Source organism: Mustela nivalis (assembly GCF_964662115.1).
Source record: "Mustela nivalis genome assembly, chromosome: 11".
NCBI classification, from domain to species: Eukaryota; Metazoa; Chordata; class Mammalia; order Carnivora; family Mustelidae; genus Mustela; species Mustela nivalis.
The window spans coordinates 69,182,261-69,197,522 of NC_139030.1; the positions used below are offsets into that span (position 1 = coordinate 69,182,261).

At 49.8% G+C, this 15,262-nt stretch overlaps 1 long non-coding RNA gene across 1 annotated transcript; it reads right to left on the reverse strand.

Annotated features, from left to right (window-relative positions):
* Positions 1–6,300: 6,300 nt before the first annotated feature.
* LOC309844458 lies at positions 6,301–7,686 on the reverse strand. Its single transcript, XR_014300707.1, has 2 exons — positions 7,494–7,686; positions 6,301–7,072 (listed from the first exon to the last, which is right to left on the reverse strand). It is a non-coding gene; the product is annotated as an uncharacterized lncRNA (long non-coding RNA).
* Positions 7,687–15,262: the final 7,576 nt, after the last annotated feature.

The window sequence follows — 15,262 nt, forward strand, 5'->3', positions numbered from 1 at the left end:
AACAACTTGTGACTTCCCTTTTTTCCCCGATGATCTGAATAGATTTTTACCATGTTTACCATGCTTATTCATGTTTCATAGAATCAACTTTTTGATTTATTTATTGTTGTCATTTTTTATTATATTTTGTGGATTGCACAGATTACTGATTTTATCTTATTTTCTTCTTTATGCTTCCTTTGGGATTAGTTTTGCTCCTTTAGAAGTTCTTTAGAATGGAAACTTTGATCATTAATTGAGGGCCTTTTTCTTTACTAATATGTACATTTAATGGTACAAATTTCCTTCTAAGTGCTGCTTCAGCTATGCTCCATAAATGTTGACATTTTGTGTTTTCATTTTTTTTTAAAGATTTTATGTATTTATTTGACAGAGAGAAATCACAAGTAGACGGAGAGGCAGGCAGAGAGAGAGAGAGGGAAGCAGGCTCCCCACTGAGCAGAGAGCCCGATGCGGGACTCCATCCCAGGACCCTGAGATCATGACCTGAGCCGAAGGCAGCGGCTTAACCCACTGAGCCACCCAGGCGCCCCGTGTGTTTTCATTTTTATCCAGTTCACAATATTTTCTAATTTTCCTTGTGATCTTTTTCTTTGACCCAGTGGTTATTGAAAAGTTTGTGTTTTATTCCAAATATTTGGGGGATTTTCCAGATTTTGCGGGGGAGGGTGTAGCATTCTGGTTTAAGTCTGTTGTAGTCAGAAATCATACTTGAATGATTTGACTATTTTTTACTCAATAAACAAGTTTTGACTAGAAAGGAATATGAGCTTTGTTCAGAAGTCCAGCTACCTGGGGAGAAGGCAGACTCTTGTCCAAAGGCCAACTCCCAGGTTTCAGCCTGGCCCAGAGATTTTTAAAGGGTCTTAATTAATTAAGAGTGTGGTGGTCTATAACATTTCTTGATCACATGCAGTGTTGATGATGCCAACTACAGAGTTATCTCCATGGTCGGAGGTTATGTACGAAGTTCTAGTTCCTTGGTGTCCAGAGAAGATTGTGTAACATGGTCTGGTTCCTTGGTGTGCAAGGGTGGTTGTGCAAGAGTACTCTGTTCTTTCTGTGAAGGAAGGAAAGGTCTATAGATGTGCAAAGTGAGGTCAGTAAATTCATTTGTGTGAACTTAAAAAAGAAAAAAAAAAACTGCTGAAAGATTGCTGAGCTAATCAGAAAGCTAAGGGGTCTTCAACAGACCTGCTGGCCTCTATGGCCTGGGGATGCTCTGGTCCTTTATTCCCCAAGGCCAGTGGTCTGCCAATCTCCAAGTAACTTACTCCTGTTACAGACCAAGGACCTTAGGTAAGAAAGCTAGGAGTGTGTTAACTCAAAGCAAATTAATACCCTTAAGACCAGCTGGAGTGCTGTCATGATTGCTCTATACATTATTGGGAGAGGAGTGTTGAAGTCTTGGACTGAAATGGTGGATTTGTCTATTTTCCTTTTAGTTTGAACAGGTTTTGTTTTATGAAATTAGAAGCTCTGTTATTAGATATATTTAAGATTTTGGGGGTCACCTGGGTGGCTCAGTGGGTTAAGCCTCTGTCTTTGGCTGAGGTCATGATCTCAGGATCCTGGGGTTGAGGACGGCGTCGGGGCTCTCTGCTCAGCGGGGACCCTGCTTCCCACTCCCCACACCTGTCTTTCTGCCTGATTGTGATCTCTTGCTCTCTGTCAAATAAATAAAATATTTTTTGAAAAAAGTTTAAATTTATAAAAAATATTTTTCTCTCCTTTTGATGATTTAATTGGGGGAAATTGTGATTGTGAAATGTTTCTCTTTTTCACTGATAATTTCCTGTGCTCTAAAAATCTTTATTGTGTTATATTAATATAGTCAGTCTAGTTTTCTTTGGAATGTTATATACTTGATGTATATTTCCTATCCCTTTTAAGGTTATCTGTTAGCAACCTTAGTTCTATCAGCAAACTTAATTCCTCTTTGTCACGTAAGCTAGTGTATTCATAAGCTCTGAGGATTAGAAAGTGGAAATCTTTGGGAGATGACCATTATTCTATGTACCACAGTCAGTCTTCCCAAAGATGTGTCACATTTTTGTCTTTCAAAAAATTTTATTTTTTTCTATTGTTTTCTGGTTTTAATTTTATTGATTTCTGCATTTCATTATTTCCTTCCTTTTGCTTGCTGTGAGGTTCATTTTGCTCTCTATTTTATAGGTTCTTGAGATGGGAAGTCAGGTTACTGACTTGAGACTTCTTTTCTTTTCTTTTTTTTTTTTTGAGACTTCTTTTCTAATGTATACAGTTATAGCTATAAATTTCCCTCTCAGTAATGCTTTAGCTCTGTCCCCCATATTTTGATATGTTGTATTTAATTTTCATTCAGGTCAATGTAACTATTTTAAAATTTCCCTTGAGATTCCATTTTAGGCCCATGGGTTATCTTGGAGTGTGTTGTTTAGCTTCCAATATAGCCCTGCTCTGGGTGCATGCACATTGAATATACCTATGTCTTTGTGATGGATTGGCCTTTTATTATTTGATGTTCCTCTCTGTTTCTGGTATTTTTCTTTGCTCTGAAATACACTTTATCTAATATTGACAGAGCAACTCCTGCTTACCTTTGATTAATGTTTGGATGATATATAATGTTTTCATTATTTTACTTTCAACCTTTCTATATCATTATATAGAAGTGAATTTCTTAGAGTCAGCTTGTAGTTGGGTCATGATTTTTTAATCCACTCTTCCAAACTCAGTCTTTTAATTGGTGCATTGAGACCATTTGCGTTTAATGTAATTATTGATATGTGAAGGCTATTGTTTCCATTTAGTTTTTGTTTTTTGTCTGTTTCAGCTTTTATTTTAGTTTCTCCTGTGTTTCTGTGGGTTACTTGACATTTTTAGCATCCCATTTTGATTTATCTATAGGATTTTCAGTGTATATGTTTGTATAGCTTTTTTAGTGGTTGTTTGATGCACACATAACTTGCCGCAGTCTGGTGGTGTTAGTTTGCCAGTCTGAGTTAAATGCAGAAAACTCATCTCCCTTTACATCCCTTTGTCCTCCCCACTTATAATATAGTTGTCATAAATATTTCCTCTGTATAAATTTAGAACCATATCAGACAGATATAACTTTTGCTTAAATTGCCAGTCTTAATTTAGAAAACTCAAAGGGAATTATATTTACTCTTTTTTTACTCATCTGTTCTCCCTTCCTTCCTGATTTCCTTGTTTCATCTTTTCCTTTCTGTTTAGAGGATTTTGTTTAGCCATTCTTTCAGGGTACGTCTGCTGCTGATAAACTCCCATAGTTTCTCTTCCTCTAAGAATATCTTGATTTCCCTTTCATCTCTGAAGGTTATTTTTTCTGGTTATAGGACTCTGGGTTGACAATTGTTTTCTTTCAGTGCATGAAAAATGTTTTACCACATTTTTTTCCTGGTCTCCAGTGGTTTCTAATGAGAAATTCACCATCATTTGGAGGTTTTCCCCTATAGCTAACGACTCTTTTCTGTCTGGCAGCTTTCACATTTATTTTGTAATGTGTCTTTAGTTTTTATAAGTTTGATTATGATGTGTCCTTTTATGGATTATTTGTGGTTTATTCTCTTTGGGACTTGTTCAGCCTCTTGAATCTGGTTTGTATCCTTTGCTGAATTTGGGAAGTTTTTGGAATTATTTCCTCAAGTGTTTTTTTGTTTTGTTTTGTTTTTGTTTTTGTTTTGTGGCATTGTTGTTGCTTTTGTTAGTTTTTGTCCCACCATCTTTCTTTTCTCTTTCTGGGACTCTGATGGAACAAATATTAGATCTTTTGTTATGGTCTCACAGGTCCCTGAGGCTCTGGTTTTTTGTTTTGTTTTGTTTTTTTATTCCATTTTCTTCCTATTGTTCAGATAAGGTTATTCCTATTATTCTGTTTTCCAGTTCACTTATTTTTCCTGTCTCCCTTATTCTTCTGTTGAGCCCATTACTGATTTCTAAATTTAGTTATTAGAAACACCTGGGTGGCTCAGTGGGTTAAGCCGCTGCCTTTGGCTCAGGTCATGATCCCAGGGTCCTGGGATTGAGCCCCACATTGGGTTCTCTGCTCAGCGGGGAGACTGCTTCCCTTCCTCTCTCTCTGCCTGCCCCTCTGCCTACTTGTACTCTCTGTCTGTCAAATAAATAAATAAAATCTTAAAAAAAATAAATTTTGTTATTATATTTTTAATTTCTAAAATTTACATTTGGTCCTTCTTTAGATCTTATATTTTATTGTTGGTACTTCCTGTTTTGCTTGCTGAAACTTTCTATTCTTTCATTATTTCAAGCATATTTAATTGCTTATTGAAGTATTTTCATGATTGCTGCTTTGAAATCCTTATCAAATTATTTTGATTACTCTCTCATTGTTGGCATATTTTCATTTTCCTGTTTCATTCAGTTTTAGATGTTCCTGGGTCTTAGTATGACAAGTGATTGTCTATTGAAATCTGGGCAGTTTGTACACTGTTATGAAACTCTGGATCTTAGTTAAATCTTTCATTTTAGCTGACTTCCTGTAACACTGCTCCTGAGAGGAAGTGGGGGCGCTGCCTCAAACTTCCAGGTGGGGGTAGAAGTCCAGGTTCCCTACATGTCCCCTGTTGACACTTGCAAGGGGAGGTCCTGTGACTGAAGGGCAGGGATAGGAGTTCTGGCTCCCCAGTGGGTCTCTACTGATTCCTCCCTATATCAATAGTGGTACCTGTACAGAAATTTCTCTTATAAACAAGACATCAGCTAAGATATTTACAGCTACAAGTAATAGAAAATCCAACATCATGATGTGAATCATCAGGATATTTATCATGATGTTAACAAGAATCCCAAGGTTAGGTAGTTTCAAGATTAGTCTGGCAACTCAGTGATGTCATCAAGGATCCAGAATTTTTCTATCTTCCGGCTATGCAAACTTCTCAACCTCATGCCTTTGTCACATATTTGCAAGGTGGCTTCCACTGGTCCAGGAATCCCATATACATTTCAAGGCAGACCAAAGGAAAAGAGTAGGACCAGGGAACTTCTTGCATTTGTACTTCCTATTAAGAGGGAGAAGCTTTCCCAAAAGTCTCCCTACAGTCTTCTGCCTACATCTTGTTTGGCAAAGGGGTGCCCATCCCTTGCTGCAAAAGAGGCTAGGAGAATGAGTATTTAGAAAAGGGGATGAGGATTTTTTTTTTAAAGATTTTATTTATTTGACAGACAGAGATCACAGTAGGCAGAGAGGCAGGCAGAGAGAGAGGAAGGGAAGCAGGCTCCCTGCTGAGAAGAGAGCCCAATGCAGGATGCAGGGCTGGATCACAGGACCCTGGGATCATGCCCGGAGCTGAAGGCAGAGGCTTTAACCCACTGAGCCACCCAGGCGCCCCGAGGGGATTAGGATTTTTGAGATTAGCTAGGAAGTAGGATCAGAGCATACTCCTTCTAAAAATATGGGATCTCACTGGCCTCCTGACCCAGAGAGGATCTCTTTGTGGAAGAACACATGGGGTTGGGGACCCTGCTGAGCCTCTGCAGCAACGTATTCATTCTCCTTTTGGAGTAATTTCTCTGTCTATTATCTGTTCTCCAAAATTAAAAGGTAACTGTGTCTCCCTAACCCTTTCCACATTGTGGTGCTGGAGCATGGTGTATGCACAAAAGAGCATATCTGTTTTGGTCATGGCTGACTGCCAGCTCAGGTGGGCTCAGGTGGTCTGCTGTGTGGATGTAGGTGCAGAGGGGCAGAGACCCCTCCTTCCCGCAGACTCATACTGACTTTCTGCTCTTGGGCTAGTCGGAAACGTACTGCCCCACGTAGGTGTGCATGAGCCCACGTTTGATCAGACAGATGGAGGAGTGCATTCCTCACTTCCCTCCTTGTTCACTTCCCTATCAAATCTGACAAGGGCAACTATTGTTTACCTTCTCCAGCTGTGTCCAGATGTCTCCAGAGTCAGGACTCAGTGAGAGAGGCAGACTAAGGTGCCCTCATCAGTCTTGTTGCTGATGCTGGAAGCAGGGCTGTCTTCATGGGCTTGTCAGCAAATCAGGGGCAGTAAGGACATGTGGGGCAGAGGAAACAGATAGGGCAGAAGAGATGCAGGGCACACCTGGAGAGGAGAGGTGGGGGACAGCAGAATACAGGTGCACCTGGGAAGGAGGAGTGGGGGATGGCAGGATGCCTAACCCAGCTGCAGAGGAGGGACTGGAGGGTGGGGGACAGTCCAAGACAACCCATCGAGGAACCAGCGAGTCCATGCATCAGCTCCCTGTTCACCTGGTGCTGAATACATTTGATCACCTTCAGAGAGGGGAGGACTTTGCCAAGGCCTATTGAGGATAATAGTACAATTTTATTACAAGTCAAGGTGCACTTCTGCAAAAGTGTGGGGGCCAAAGAAAGTCACTGATGTTTGAAGGCAAAGGACCATTTTGTCCAAATGCTACAGATGCAGTTTGTGGTCTGTCGGGTGGGACCACCCCAGGGAGCTCCTGGAGGTGCTGTCCCCCCAGGGGTGGTGTCCATGTGGAGGCGCTGTCTCCCTAGGGTGAAGTCCCCTGGAGGCAATGTCCCCCCAGGAGTGGTGTCCACGTGGAGGCGATGTCCCCCTGGACGTAGTGTGCCCTGGAGGTGATGTCCCTCTGGGGGTGGTGTCCCCTGAAGGTGATTCCCTTGGAGGTGAGGCCTTTGACCAGCTCCTGAGGAATCCCAGGGGTACACCTCCATGGGCCCCCAGGTTTCCTGTAAGAGCTGCTTCTGGCTGGGCCTCCATAGGAGTTTTGATGCCCAGAGCTCCCATGGGATGGATAGCAGCTCAGGAGTCCCATCTTGGGCTCGTTTGGGGCCCACGGCCCTGCCAGCTGGCCGGAGGTCTGTGGCTGGTGTCGGCAATGCCACCTTGGCAAGGATGGGCACATTTGTGTCGGGTGCAAGCCATGAGCCAGCATCCAGTGGTCCCTCTGCAGCAGGGAGGACAGGCAGGGGTGCTGGTCCCTGCTTGGGGTTTGCAGTCCCGGTGATGCTAAGGAGGGAAGTTTCTTAGCCGGTGTCCAGGAGGGTGGTCCAGCCTCCTCTCTGTGGTCCAGCCTCCTCTCCCAGCTCCTCCTGGGGCAGAGTGATTCTGTTAACACACATCCAGGCACCCGCTCCCTTTCGCACCCTCCTGTCAGCTCCCCATCTGCTCAGAGCCAGCCCTGGGTCTCTGATAATGACCCACAAGGCCTTGTGGGGTCTGGCTGGCCTCCACCCTCCCCCAGCCACTATCCCCTATCCTTGCCCTCCAGCCAAGCTGCCACCCTGGAGCACCTCACACCCTCAGGCCTGACCCCACCTCAGGGCCTTTACACCTATGGCTCCCTGGGCCCCAGAGCTTTCAACAGACACTCAGAGGCACCATTCACATCTTCCAGGAGGCACCTTCTCAGAGAACCTTTCCCTCCAAACTTTTGACACCCCTCACCCCCCTGACCATATCTTAGCCCCTTTCCCTGCCCAAATTTTCTCCATTAGCACCGAAGGCTCCTACCTCCCTGCCTCTCCTCCTCCTCCACGGTTCCTTCCACAGCATGCGAAGGCCTTGCCGGTTCACCCGTCCGGTCCAGCCGCTGGCTGCTGGACCCCTTGCCTGGAGTGGGTGAACGCAGGTTTGCACTCAGCAGCGCCCTGTGGAGACTGGCTGAGGGTCTCGGAGTGGGGAGGGCTGGATGCAGACCCTGCTTCTTAGCAGGAGATGGAAGGTCCTGGCAGTGTCACCCCCTTCCCTGGGCCCCTGGTACTGCCCACTCCGCCACCCCTCTCCCACCAGTGGGCTTCCTGGACCTGCGCATACCTGGCAAGTGACCCTCCATCCAGGGCCCCACGTGTGCCCTCCAGCTGGGCCCGACAGGTTAACCGGGCTCACTACTCGCAGGGCGACATTCAGGCTTCGCTATGTCGTCTCTGCAAACCAAGACCCACAGATAGGCCCAGGAGCCCCGGGTTCAACCAGACCCATCAGGGCCTCCTCCGGAGCAGGACTGCTGCCCTGATGGGGTTACTCACAGGTTGAACCACCCCCCAGTTCACATGCTGGCATCGTAACCCCAGAACAGTAGGTGATCGAGATGTTTGTTGAATGAATCCATGACCTGAGCGTACCCTTCAGCGGGTGACTTCTGTATTTACTCTCAGTTCTATGGAGGTATTTCTGCCTCTCTCAGGGGATGAAGGTGAATTTGTATGTGAAAGTGGTTCACACCTAGAGTGGTTCCTGTTTTCCCCAATGACTGGAGGACTTCAGCAGTCTTAGTGGGCCGGGACGGGGCCGGGAGGGCCCTGGGATGTGACTGAGCCACCCCCTCATGGGGAGCCTGCAGAGCTGGGACCCCTTCCAGTGGCACTGCCATGTCGGCACCTGCCATCTGCATCTAATGAGGTCACCAGGGGACCTATGTGCTCAGCCCCCAGTGAGGAGGGCTCTTCTTAAGGGCTGGCCCCAAGGGGTGTGGCTGGGGATGGGCTTGGTAGGGTGTGACCCTCCCCTCCCTGTGTCTCCCAGTCTGGGGTCCAGGAGGAAGATGTCGCTAGAGGATGGACAGAGGGAGGGGTCCCATTACCAGCAAGAACTGCCGATCCAGGGCATCTAATCCGTCTAATCGCCTTCTTCCTGTGGGCCATTGATCCCCTAACGGCCTTCCAGCTTGAGGCCAGCTCTCTGCCCTTCCAGGCACTCCTCGCTCCCTATCCCCAACCCCCCAACCCCAAACCCCGCCGGGAAATTTCGCATTTTCCTGGTATCAGCGGGAAACTAGGAAATGCTTCGGAAAGCAGGGCTGCATAAAACAATGGTTTAAGGGGCCGAGGTCTGGATAAACAGCCTCGTTGCCCTTTGGAATCTGGGGATTTAAAGCGCACTCAGGAATGTGTGTTCTGGGTGGGAAGAGATAAAACCAACAACGCCAGCAATTCTGCTCTGCGGCCGAGGCAGCCTGACACAGGAGGGAGGCGGGAGGGGGGCGAGCGGGGTCCCCCAGCTGCTCTGGAACGCCAAGACCCGGCCTGCGGCCTCAGCAGTGCAGCCTGGCTCCCCGTCACGGGGCGCTGCTCAGCGCGCACCCGGCAGTGCGGCTGCCAAGGTCCCTGCCAGGTGGACCCGGGTCTGGTGTCCGGGGGGCGGGGCCTCACTGCTGGAGCGGGTCTGCATCGTGGCCCGCGCGTTGCTATGACCCCTCTGCGGGCAACCAGTCTCTGGGATTTGCTTGGGGGTGGGGGGGAGGTCCGGGGGTGGGGCGGGTGCTGCTGTGATTTTCTATAGAATTGGGGGATTTTAGAGTTGGTTGTACCCAAGGAGTGATATGCCCTGGAATCAGCACGATGGCTCTTGCCGGGACCATTAACCAGGGCTGGCTCAGCCTGAGCGAACAGTGACCTGCAGACTCCTCCAGTTCCTGAGAAGTCGGTCCTCATCCTGCATGGATGGGACCCTTAGGTCAGCCCCTCGTGGTGGGGAGAGGCAGTGCAGCTCCTCCCCTCCTGAGATGAAGGGGAAGTTAGCCTAGGGAGTGAGGGCGCTGCTCTGGGCGGCTTGGATCCTTGCGGTGGAGCTCGGCTAAGAATGGGGTGTTTGGCTCTCCCTCTCAGCTTAGTCATCTGCCCACCTCTGCCCCATGGTGGCTCCAGGCTGACAAGCTCCAGGGGTGTCTTGTCCAGCCAGAAAGCTGCTATCTGAGCTCTGCCACTTAGCCTCAAACTGCAAAGCCTAGCAGGAGACAACACCAAGCCTCATTTCTGCAGAGAGGGCGGGTCTCCTTACCCTGGAATATGCTAGGGCAAATTCTAGCCCTCAGCCTGTCCTCGACCACGTGTGCCCACCTGGTGGCTCAAGGGCTGGTCTGCCTTCCCAGTTCTCATCCAGGAACATTGTGGGGAGAAATGTGCCTGTAATAACACACGCGGGGCTTTTCTTAAGTTCACAGTGGCTTGCAAACGCAGCTTTGTTTGTTCTAAAGATGGCGGGTGGCCCTGAGGACCTGACTCCTTGAGCCTGTCTGAGCTTAGACTCAGTTGGCTTCTACCCAGGCCTGGGCCAACCACCCTCAGGCCTGCAGCCTCTTCTGTTCTGAGAGCAAGGAGCAGGGATTCTCAGATCGTGGAGAAAGACAAACCAGGACGGATTAAGAAAAGGAAAGAGGGATGTGTTGATAATGGCTTTTTAAAAGAAGTAGGGATGGGAAGCTGTTGTTTTGCACTTGTGGGCCTGGGTGTTTGGTGGCCCGTGGGTCTCTTCCACAGCATGAGAGCCCGGCTTCACTCTGGGAGAATCTGTGTGTTGGTGGTGATTTCTTATGGAGACTCAGACTAGCTCTCTGTCACGGTTTCCCCCACTTCCCTTTGGATTTGCATGCACACAGTCAAGCTGCTTCAGATTTTCAAATACTTGAAGATGCACATGCTTTCGAGTTTCCTTTCTCAAAATGAGTGTCCTGGGTCCTCTCATGAAGTCCCTATACAGTAGAGCTTCTGGGCCTTCTCCCCTTCCCATTGCCAGGTGGTCCATTCTGGGAGAGTGATGACAGCAGCTCTGCAGCCCCAACTCACAGCTGGACTACACTTCCCTGCATCCCATGCTGTTAGGGACTACACTTCCCAGCAGTCTGTGCTGTAAGGGACTACACTTCCCAGCAGCCCAGGATGCTAGGGACTACACTTCCCAAAAGTCTATGTTGCTAGGGACTACACATCCCAGCAGCCTGTGCTGTTAGGGACTACATCTACCAGCAGCCTATGCTGCTAGGGACTACACTTCCCAGCAGCCTGTTCTGTTAGGAACTACACTTCCCAGTAGCCTGTGCTCTTAGGGACTGCCGTGTCACCAAGTTCTGGCCAATGGAATGTATGGGAGCGGTTTGGGTTTCTTCCAGAACTGGCCTGGGGAGACACTACTACTGTACCCTTTCTCCCTCCCTTCCTGCTGACGGGAACAGCAAACCAGGGTGCCCTTGGAAGCAGGTGCTCCTGATGGAGCCCCTCAGCCAGATACCCCAGTGACCCGGTGCAGCTGGCCCTGACCTGGAGCGTCCCCCTCGCTGTGACCTCGCCAGAACGGGACTGGTTCGGGCCTGGGTCCTCCTGGCGGTGCAGCCTGGTCTAATCCAGCAAACATAGTCACGTGGCCTGGAGTTGGCAGTGGGAGGCTCTGTCACCTCCGTTTAGACCTCAGGGCACTCCCAGGATCACACCCTGGAGGCCAGCAGTACCCTGGGGCCCCCGCAGCGCTCCCAGCCTGGAGCCTCCCGGGCTCACCTGTGCGTGGACTGGGGGCCGGAGCAGCTCCCACGCGTTGGGAGGCTGGTGCCCGGCTGCGGGCGCCCTTGGGGAGATGGAGATTGTTAAAACCAGCCGGAGGTCGGGGCCTCGGGCAGGGGCGAGCTGACGGGCTCGGGTCTCAGGCGCTCGGTAGAAACAGCTCCGCACACTTTCCCTAAAGGAACCATGTCTCCTCTCTGGGTTTTCTCTGGCGTGAAAAGGGAGGAGAAGTTTGCCAGCAGCGCCAATCACAAGCAGTACAGCACAGACCCTCCTGTCCCCTCACCCCGCGCGACATTAGTCCAAGCGCACAGCCGGTGACTTGGGGACACCTGTTATCTCTGGCTAAATGAAAACGCGAGTTGTTGCGAGGGATGAGCTGCCCGGGCAATCCTGCCAGCAGCGAAGTTCGCTCAGGTTCCAAAATTAAATACAGCGCGCGTGTCCCCGGGCGTGGGCGGCCCGCGACAGCTCTCCATCCTGGCCTGGTTCCCGGGGCCACGGGTGTGGCGACAAGGACAAGGGACCCAGGCCTCCCCGACAGTGCAGACCAAGGAGGGCGGGGGGTGGGGAGCTAGAGAGCCGGGGGGGGGGCTCGCCTTGGGGTGCAAGAGAGATCTGAACCCCTTTCAGCTTCCCGGGCCCGCCCTTGTCTGTGCCGGGAGCCCGCAGCTTGGCCGCGCCCCGCAGGAAACAGCTACGGCCCGGACCAGAGCCGGTGCGGTACACGGGCACGCAGGGCGGGGCGGGCGGTGGGGCTCCGGGGCGCAGAAAACTGACCTCAGCTCTCTGTTCCACTGAGGAAGCTGCCACCTCAGAGCCCCTGAGTGATTTGTCTAGAGCTGCAGGGACCCACAGGGGCAACTCTAGGAGTGGAAGCGCGGGGCGGGGCGGGGAGGGGCCGAGTGGGCGGTAACCAAGGGGCGGGGCCAAATGGGCGGCAACCGAGGGGTAGCGGCATGGGGAGTCTTGGCTCTGTTCTGAGCTGGAGGCATGGAAAGGTTCTAGGGGCATGGGCCGCACATGGCGTGCCCCCAGGAGGGGTGGGGACGGGACCCCCCCAGAGGTGCACAGGAGAGGGTTCACGGTCACTGACTGAGTCCTGTGCTGTGGGTCCCTGGCTCCCTTTCCCTCTTCCCCCTCTGCCTCTGCTTCTTTCTTGCCCGGCCTCAACCCCATCCCAACAGGTTGTGAGTCTCCCCTTTCCACACACCCTCATCCCCACAGCTGTCGGGGGTGGGAACCCAGGATGCCCAATGGAGGGGGGATGAGGGGCTGAGAACCAGGGTCAGGAAGGCAGGAGCCGGGAGATGGATGGTGCCCCAGTGAGGCTCCTGCACCCCATCAGACTTCACAGCAAAACGCAAAGCCCAACATCAAGTTGTTAAGAACTTTGAGACGATAACCACAGAGCATTAACTCGGAGCTCGGGCAAGCAACCACACTGCTCCCTTGCCCAGCAGTGTTCGGCCACCATCCTCTCCCACCGGGCACAGCTATGGCTTCATGGATTCCCTTCCTCATGGGCTACTGCCTCAGCTCTGGCCAGAGTGCCTCGAAGACTGTGAATGCCACTGAGCCCTTACTCGTCCTCAGTTCTCCTGCTTAGACAGTTGCTGCAAGGCCCCTGTCCCCTCCACTGGCTTTTCCTCTGCCCCCTGCCCTCACAGCACTCGCCTCTGCTCCCGGGACATCGCCCCCGGGCAGCTCCTCTCCAATCCTGCCTCCTGGAAGAGCCTCCCCGGGGACAGGGACGCCAGCGGCTCCTCCCTGCCCCCTTCCCGTGGCCATGGGACTTTCCTTCCTGACCTGAACACAGCTTTTGGCATATTGGTCACGTGTTTCTCTCCAGTTATTTGCCTGGAGTGTAAGATGCAAGTTCCTTCACGGCATACAGGTGTTTTTAAGCCGAGGAAACCGGCTGACAGTGGGTTGGTGTTCCCCATCCTGGCTTCTGGCTCTGAGAGCTGGGATGCTTCACGGCCTGTGTCTCAGTGACTTGTTCCTTTTCACAGGAGGGTGGCAGGCCACTGTGTGAACCTACCATTGGCTGGTCTGTGCGTTTGTTTCAGGATGTTTGGTCTGTTCCCAGTGTGGTGGATATGAACATTTGCACAAGCATCTTTGCGTGGACACATGCTCATCTCTCCTGGAAGAATCCCTTGGTGGGCCTCCCAGCCCACCCATGCCTCCCGGGGCCACTGTAGTCAAAGGCCACAAAACAATAGAAATGTATTTTCAGGGGCCAGATGTCCAAGATCCAGGTGCCAGTGGGACTGGACTCTTCTGAGGGCGCCGAGGGAGAGCAAGCTCGATGCTCCTCCCTAGCCTGTTATCTGCCAGCGGTCTCTGACAACCGTCTCTGTCTTCTCACACACGTTCTCCCGGGGGACCTCTTCGAGTCCAGATTTCCTCCTTTTGTAAGATTGCCAGTCCTGTTGGATTAAGGTGACTTCATCTTAACTAGTTCCATCTGCAATGGCCTTATTTCCAAATAAACTCACATTCCAAGGCCCTAGGAGCTAAGACTTCTAAGCATGAATTTGGGGGGTGGGGATATAATTCATCTGTCATAAGTAGGTAAACCTGAATTTCATGAAGTTCTGACAATCAGCCCCATGCAGCGGATGTCCCTGGCTTTGAGGCACATGACATCCAAGGGTGCTACCCTTTACCCCGCCTTATGATCATCTGCAGACCTTCCAACCCACCCTGCCCCCATTCCTAAGGAACATGGGAAGCCAGCTCATCACCTTCCCACCCAAACACAGATACCATTCTGCACGATTCTGAAGTCCAAGTGGGTCACGTGTCCCCTCTCCTAGCTTCAGATCACTTAACTTTCTCACAATCACTGACCCTCACCATTATTTAACCAGACATACCCATGACAGTGAGCAATAGCTTGGTATTACCCAGAATGGCTCTATCTCTGAAATTTTGATCTCTGCATCTTGTATCACAACCTTAAGCATTCTGGCCCACTCATTCCTTTACTCTCTGATGCCTGCTTTGTGACCTGATTGAGAGGTCAGTTCTTGTACTCTGTAGGCTCATTGGGTCGCAGCTGATGGGGAGACCCCTTGAGAGTATTGGCTCACCCAGCTGGCAAATGCGGAAACTGACGGCTTCAGGTCTGGCTGGAGCCAGGGGTCAGGACAGGCAGTCAGTTGTTTCTCTGTTTCCCCTCCTCTCCTGACTTCTTCCCTTCTGTCTTTCTCAACTTGGATTGATGTCATTCTTCAAACAAGTGTCTCCACCTGGCTACCAAGGTGACCTACCTGAAGCTATAAGTCTGGATTCTCATGTCTTGTGATCTAGAAGAAAGAGGACTTTCTTTCTTGCAGAGTCCAAATATTTACGTCTCTGCAAGGCTGTGAGAGGCTGCATGGAACTAGTCACTGGCCATGGGGGATGGGTCGGCACCGCCAGCCACACCCATGAAGGGCCCCCTGGAGGTAGGCTGTCTGGGTGTCCCCATTTCAACCCAGCATTTTCACACTGAGAGTTTTTACTCTAAGTTTCAAGGACTATCACATTAATCAGAATTATACCAATAGCTGTTGACATTTATCAAGGAAGGGTTTTCTGCAGCTAATTCCGTCAAACCAGTCTAGCTCTTAGATCAATTTTTTACATAATGCTGTTAACCAAATTGTTTCCATTTTTATTTCTCAGTAATGATCTGACTCCTCCCTTTTTGTGTTTTTTTGTTTGTTTGTTTTTGTTTGTGTCTTTTTACCCATGTCTGATTTCCACGACTGTATCTTCTGCGCTGATGAGTTTTCTTTCATGGTCGTTACTTCTACAAAGCCCAATTTCTTGGATCATTGGCACAGATCTAAATTTTGTTCAGAATTTTTTATCCCTCTGTCAATCTAAATCCTTAACAAACTTAACATGTATTTTCAGGTTCTGTTGCTTTATTTTCTGTTGATTACTTTCACCAACTCTCTTCTTTCCTGGTTTAATTTCATAGTTTTTAACATTAACGATGTGGTTTCATTCCAT